The following is a 7,183-nucleotide window of genomic DNA, read 5'->3' as shown; positions in this document are numbered from 1 at the left end:
TGAAAAAAAGCCCACAAAAGCAGAGGCTGGACACTTTTCTATCAGCTTTTCTTCCTGCTACTAGAATTCATAGCTGCCTTGTGCAATATTTAATACCTGATGTTAGCTTCCACCCTTCAGCCACAGCCACTTTTCACGTACCGACTGATAGTCACCCAGAAGTGAGCTGAAACCCATAATGAATGGGCATACAATGGCTTTCTCCAGCACTAAATCACAGCCACCTCCACAGCAGAACGGGGCTGTTTGCAGCAGCCCTACATGGTGATTTGGGCAGGGAGGAGAACAGGCTTCTCCCATTTAAACAGCAGAGTTCAGACTGGCAAACACCTTCTGGGTGTGTGGTTCTGCTCCAAAGCTGAGTGAGACGTTGGGCAACTCCAGCAGCACTGCTTGTCTCTGGGGCAGCTTCTGCTGCACCCTCTGGACCCAGCATCCCTTCTTGGGATGTGTGATGGGGAAGGCACACGGGAAGGTGAGGCCATGCATTCCTGCCATACTGTATAAAGCGATGGCTCGGGTGTCACCTGCCTGGGACACAAAAGCAGCCCTCTAGCAAGGGTTCTCTCTGCAGGGTTCTAGTTTGAAACCACAGCCAAGTGGGAGCCCTGCTGACAGGACACGCGAGTCCTTCTGGCAGGAGCATCCCAATCCCATGGAAAATGGGCAGCTCTTAGCGCTGAGAGCGCAGCGGATTGGAGCACCGCCTTCAGCCGGCTCTTTGCCAGGCTGGGCACCTGTCCCCGGCCCCGCAGGGGGACCTCTCCCCACCGTCGGGCTCTGTGCTCCCCGCCTTCCTCACCGCCCACTCCTTTTTCCTCCTCCTCCCTCTGCTCCTCGGGGAGCCTGTCCTCCCCTGCACACCTGCCTTGCCATTTGTCGGCGGCTTTGCTAGGAGGGGAGAATTTTCCCTCGCTCCCTTGCAGCATCCTCCCCGGCACATACACACACACACATACACACACACACACGGAGGCAAGGCTGTGTGTGTGCGCGCGTCTCTGTGTGCAGCAGCGGCGGCCGCCGCCTCTCGGCACCCCGCACCGCCGTCCCCGCGCTCCCCGCCGCCGCGGGGCGTCCTTCGCCCGCCGCAGCGCCGCCGGCCAGGGGAGGAGGAGAAGGAGAAGGAGAACGAGGAGGAGAGCGAGGAGGAGGAGGCGGCGGCTCCGCTGCTCCGCTGCTCCGCGGCCGCGCACCGGCAGCGGTAGGTACGGCGCGGGGATGGGGAGAAGAGGGCCGGGGGAGAGCCGTGCTGCCCCGGCCCCGCTAGAGGCACCCGGTACCGCTCCGTTCCCGGAGCTGCGAGGCTGTGCGCTGCCCCCGCCCGCCGCGCCCCCGCAGCGCTGCCGGGCACCGCGCTCCCTCCTTCCCTCTCTCCTTCTTTCCTTCCCCGGAGAGTCAGAAAGTTTGCTCTCCTGGGTGCCCGGCTAGTGTTGTTGTTATTGTTGTTGTTCGGGGTCCGCCTGTCGTAGGGTGTTGTTTTTGTGTTGTGGTTTGTTCGTGTGGTTTTATTTATTTTATTTTTTTTCTTCTTCTTCTTCTCCCTTCTCCGCTAGCGGGCTATTTATGCTATTTATTTATTTATTTATTATTCGGGTTATTTATTTATTTTTAATTGCGGCTGCCGTCGCTGCAGAGGAACGGAGGACCGGAGTTCTGCCGGGTAGGGAGATCCCGGGGCACCCACCCACCCCCTTCCATCCCCTCCATTGGCAACGGAGGCTGTATGCCCTAACCCTAACTCCCCCATTCCCTCCTCATCTGGCTGCGTGAGTCTCTAGCTTCGGCTGACAGCTGGATGGCTGTCAGGAGGTGGCCGTCCCGTCTCTCTCTTCTCTCCTGTCTGTGAGCGAGTGCCTTAAAACAGTGAAGCTGTCGCAGCCGGGAGGTGACAGCATCCCGCCGGGGAGGGACGGGGACCGCCGGCAGCGGGAGCGGCTGCCATAGGAGCTCGCTGGTGGGAGAGCCGTATCCGACCCGGCTGGGAGCGGTGTCGGCTGCGGGTCGAGTCCTTTTCTTGTTCCTTGAAGCTCCTCGGAGGGGTGGCTGCCAGTTGTCTGGTATGGAAAAAGCTGCCTCGCGTTCTGCTCTTTAATTTTAAATGTGGTTTTTGGAAGGCTGGGGCTGGGGAAGAAGGCTGCGGTCCCTGTAAATTCAGGGCAAGGAAGCAAGTCCATCCTTCCCATGGACTGTGGATTTGCTGAGTGATTACTTTCTTCCATCCCTCACTGGAAGTTCTGCTGTAACACGTCAAAAGCTTTGATGCCTTTTGCAGTGCACCACCTTCACTGTTATTTTTCTTTTTCCTATGGAATTTAAAAGGGAATGGTAAAATACGCAGACGTTAATAAATAAGTTGAAGGGACTTTGAAATAGTGCATGTTGTGCACTGTGCAACATTGTAGATATGTATACAGCAGTACTAAGTGCTCTGCAGCTCTTAGCTCTTATGTCAAACCTTTTCTTGTAATGCATTGTAATGCCCCTCTATTCCTTTAAGTATGACTGTTGCGGTGTTGGTGCTAAGGTCCCATCTCATGCTATGGAGTTGCCTTCCTAGGCACCCACGTTGGTTTGGTCCTAGAAATACTTCATTCTCTTGCTTCACAAAGATGTCTCTGTAATTATATATATGTGTGTGTGTGAAATTGGCGATCGTAGCTTTCAGTTCTTGATCTTTCCTCCTGATGCTCTTATTTATTTATTGGTGTTAGAGCCAAACAAAGTGTGGGGGCTGGGGAGAGGATTAAGAGGAGGAAAAGGAATCGTCTCAGACTCTTCGCCGCGTCCGTGTGTGTGTAAAAGCAATGATATAAGGAAACGAAGGCACCAGAACAACCCCCAGCTGAATTCTGGACACGATGCCTCCCTCCCTCCCCTGCATGTGCTCAGTGGCACTGGGTGTTCTGCAGCGTGTGGTATTTACAGAACTTGCAGCCTACTGTAGCTCTGGAGTAGTAAGGGAATGCTTTGTGTCCTCAGAAGCCAGAGAGTCTGTGGCAAGTCCACAGAACTATAGGTACAGTCAGGGAGTGCCGATGCACGTGGGAGAGTGCATGTATATAAATACCACTGGGCTGCTAGAGTTCATTTCTCCTCAGGATAGTTTGTCTTCCTTGGCCTGGAATATTTACCTTGAATCTTGAGGTGTTTTTATTGTTCCTATCTCAGTGTGCGTGTGTTTTAATACTAGTCTTAATCTCTGTCCTAAGTAAAATAAACCGGTAATAGCTTTAGAAGACACTATTGCCAGGCAAAGTAGGCAATAGATCATGAAATCAGACAATAGTATTTTGTTTCCTAGCAACCCCCTACTGTGAACAGAAAACAAAACGGTGGTGGATGCTTCCACATCACGAGAGCTGGGTGTCGGCACCCTGAAGAAGGCACTGAGCTACCAGCCATGCCATCAGATTCGTCCCATTTGTTTCAGCTGCTTTGCTAATGTTCCCCTTTTGTGAGAAGGGGCCTTGCCAGTGTACATGCAGTTACATGGTTAAAATGCCACTCCGCTTTCTCTGCTTGGTAGCTGTGTCTGTTAGAGTGAGGAGGGTGCAAAATAAGTGGTATCTGTGGGTTCTTTTTTCTGCCAATACGAGTGATTTGAAATACCCTCATTATTGCTGGAGTATTTCTAAATCCATGTGATTATAGATCCTTGAGAATCCGTTTTATCCTCTGCTGTGCCCAGTATGCAGTGTCTTGGACTTTGTCTGGTTAATTGTCTTTTAGCTTTGTGTTTTAAAACCTCACTTGTTAGAATGGATTAAAATGAACTTCTTTGCCACCCACGGGAATGGGAGGTAAAATCCCAAGTGCTGCTCTGCCACTTCTACGCTCTTGGCACCCAGTTCACCCCTTAAAAGAGCTGGAGCTATCACGGTGCAGCAGGAATGGGTTCTAAGCCGCGATCTTTCTTAAAGTGCTTTTGATAATGCGGTAATTCCCTTGGTTAGTCTCTGAGCGCTGAAATGGAATCTCGACCCTGGACCAATCTCAGATGCACTTTGTGCACTGCCATCTATCCGAAAAAATCCATTAGTGTAGGCGGTGGATGTAACCCTGTGTCTGTACTTACTGCCTATCAGGTTTTGGCTTTCCAGCAGGTGTTAGCACTGGGGAAGCTGCTGGAGGGACTCAACTGCAGCACGGAGAGGAGGTGGGCACCTGTACAGCAGTGCAGGGGATTTCTTGCACCTCTGCTTCCTGTACTGCCTTTGTAGCAGGGGGGTTGGAGCTAGATGATCTTAAAGGTCCCTTCCTACCCAAACCACTCTATGATTCTATAGTGATTCTATAATCTAAGTGGCAGCAAGCTGTCGGCAGAGTTTTACCTACAAGTCTTAGTTATCAGGTAGAATGAACACTGTGGTGATTTTTCTGTTGGCTGCACTGAATTCCCAACAGCAAAGGTATCATTTCCATCTTGGAAAACCCAAAAATTGTGAGAAATATTTGCTGTAGGGGAAACAGCAAACATAGTCTTGTATGCATAAGCAAACAATTAGTGTTTGTCCTAGGTGTGTGAGCTGTGTTCTCTGAGTGATTTTTGGAGCTCATAGTGTTATTTAAGAGATCCAATAGATAAAATTACTCATGCGGCCTGTAGAGGTTTTTTTTCTGGCACGTGACACGTGCTCAGGTATGACAGTGTCACAACAAAAAGACCAGGTGTCCTTTCAGTGTCCCTTCCAACTGGAACAGCTCAATGATTCTTTGCAATGCTCCTTCAATAAAAAAGCAGTTGAAATGCAATGGTCAGAGAATACTCTAATCCTGATAAATGTCAATGAGCAGCTACCTTCTTATATAACCTTGGAATCAACATTTTTTTAGTGTCATAGCATGCATTGACAGTTTAGTAGAGAGAACATTAGTTGAATTTTGGAAGGTTTTATGGTTGGAAAGTAGACATTTGTCCAATTTTCCATGATATTTCCTTCTCTTGTGGCACTCCTCCCAAACCTAGAAATTCTGTTAGGTAACTCTGCAGGTTGAACTTGGTACATTGCCTCACTGCAATCCCATGTAGCTTCCACCTGTATTTACCAGGCAGCAGAGTGATGGAAGGCAAAGAAAACAAAAAGTACAAACAAACAGAGCAAAAGAAAACAAGGATGGAGAGAGAGAGTTTGTGAAGTAGGCTGCATATAAACAATGGAAGACATTTGAAAGTGATTCTATATGCTGCTCTTGAAATTCCTGTTATGCCAACTGCATTTCTTGGTAGTGATAAGTGTAAAACTTGACGTCTGCTGTCGAGTAGGTTGGAGAGTGGTGGAAGCCATCAACCCATGACTGAAACCAAGGGGTATTGCTTTTGTGCCTTCTTGCCACTTATCCCTCCTACATTCTGTCTTGGAACAATGAGTTAAGTCAATTTTGTTTAGATGCTTTGGGTAGAAATGAATTACGAAATTGACAGTTTTGTTTTCTCCACTTAACTATGCAATGATGGCAGCGGCTAATGAGCTAGCAGGGAACATGCTGCTCATCTTACTGAGATGCACGTACTGTAGTCCTCTTATTATTTTTTTTTTTCCACAGGGCTGTTATTTATTTAATATATATATTTTTTAAGGGTACCACAGCAACAAGAACATACAGTTACTGGCTGCATGTTTAAATCTTATATGCTTAATGACTGTCGTACTCTTGGATATTTACCAAAGTATTTGTTTCTTTTTTTTTTCTTTTTTTTTTTTCTTTTAAGGAGCAAAAACTTTACATCAGTTTTGGCCTCTATTGAAGCTTCATTTTTACAGTCCTGTAACGTGAAAGCAGTAAGCTGTGAATTCTTGCCAGATATGGAAAATAAATAATCCATGTGATTACGGAAACTGAGGATTTGGTTCAGCAAAACATTGATTGGCATGCCTTACTTTTTTTTCCCCCATCATATTCTGAAGCTCATCTCTGCTTGCTGAGATCAATTGGATGTAAGCGTGCGGTTAAAGTTAGGCTTGTAATTAAATGCTTTGTTGAATAGGGGCCTCAAACAAAACCTATAGCCTTCGGAACTGACGTCTTTGTTCTGGAGGAAACAGAACTTATGTTGAATTGTTACAGGGTAGCAGAGCAAAGGGAACAAAATTTGGGAAACGGCAAATTCATGAGGCAGGAGGTTTCAGATTGGGAATTTACTGATGGATAACAGCATTGCTGGAAGTAATCTAAAATTAAGACCCAGCAGGAAGTAATAATACACGGTTTTGCAGCAAGATTAAAGAACAGCACAGTTTATGGTTGAGCTGACTACTGAAAGGAGTCCTTTTTGCACTGATCTTCTACGAACACATTTGAAAACTGAGTATCATATCAACAGAAATCTATTGACAAATTCAGTGGATCTCAAAGAAGAGCAACAAAATGCTCAGGTGTCTGGAGAAACCAGCTTGATGTGAAATATTCAGAAACAGTTACGTATTTAGCCTGGCACTCAATATAGAGGTTGGAAAGTGACACTGACTGTAATACACTTCAAAAATTTCAAAGAAATCTAGTTTTACAGTACATTACCTTAGATAATAGAATCACAGAACGATTTGGTCATCTAACCCCACCTCCCTGCAGTGGCAAGGACATCTTCCACTAGATTAGGTTGCTCAAAGTCTCGTCCAACCCAGCTGTGAATACTTTCAATGATAGAGCATCTACAGCTTCTCTGGGCTGTGTGTTCCAGTGTCTCACCAACCTCTTTGTACAGTAAAGGAAGTAAAAACTTAAGATGAATTTTGGGCTAAAATATCACAATAAGAAAATGTATTAGAGCCTATATTAGAATGGGTGTTGTGAGAGTACCTCTTTCAGATGTTTGAAATTAGAGTTTTAAAGGCAAGTCATTTTTGTAGGTGACTAACAAATGTACTGGAGGAAGCAATTCTGCATTTTGAAGGTATTGGAGTACAGGATCTAACAGTACTTTTTCATGTCTCTGTTTTGTTCTGGTTTGAGCTGAAGGTTACGAGAGAAACTAGGTCAGATCTTGGACCAGCCATCCTTGACTTAATTTTTTTCAATCTGGAGTGTTTGTACTTTGGCAAGGCAATTTTCAGTGTCAAGACAGTTGGGTTTTATGTTTTTATAAATACAGGACTCAAAACAGGGTCATCATATGGGCTCATGTTGAGCTGATGTTGGGATGATGGATATTCAAGGATCAGCTACACAAGATTTTCTAGTA

The 7,183-nt window shown here is 46.7% G+C and overlaps 1 protein-coding gene across 5 annotated transcripts in view; it reads left to right on the top strand.

Annotated features, from left to right (window-relative positions):
• The first annotated feature begins 853 nt into the window (after positions 1 to 853).
• Positions 854 to 7,183, top strand: part of ENOX1 (ecto-NOX disulfide-thiol exchanger 1) — a 365,454-nt gene continuing 359,124 nt past the window's right edge. For 2 of the 5 annotated variants that reach the window (XM_052664568.1, XM_052664573.1), the window contains exon 1: positions 855 to 1,204. The gene's annotated coding sequence lies outside the window, so the exon portion shown is untranslated. Of the gene's footprint in view, positions 1,205 to 1,642; positions 1,664 to 1,906; positions 2,061 to 7,183 lie in introns of those variants that run through there. The other 3 variants (XM_052664577.1, XM_052664572.1, XM_052664571.1) reach the window with 3 other exon arrangements.

The sequence above is a fragment of the Tympanuchus pallidicinctus genome, unplaced genomic scaffold (genome assembly GCF_026119805.1).
Source record: "Tympanuchus pallidicinctus isolate F22 unplaced genomic scaffold, pur_lepc_1.0 scaffold6, whole genome shotgun sequence".
NCBI lineage: Eukaryota > Metazoa > Chordata > Aves > Galliformes > Phasianidae > Tympanuchus > Tympanuchus pallidicinctus.
The sequence above is the reverse complement of the archived record's forward strand: the minus strand, read 5'-3'. Positions and strand labels throughout refer to the sequence as shown.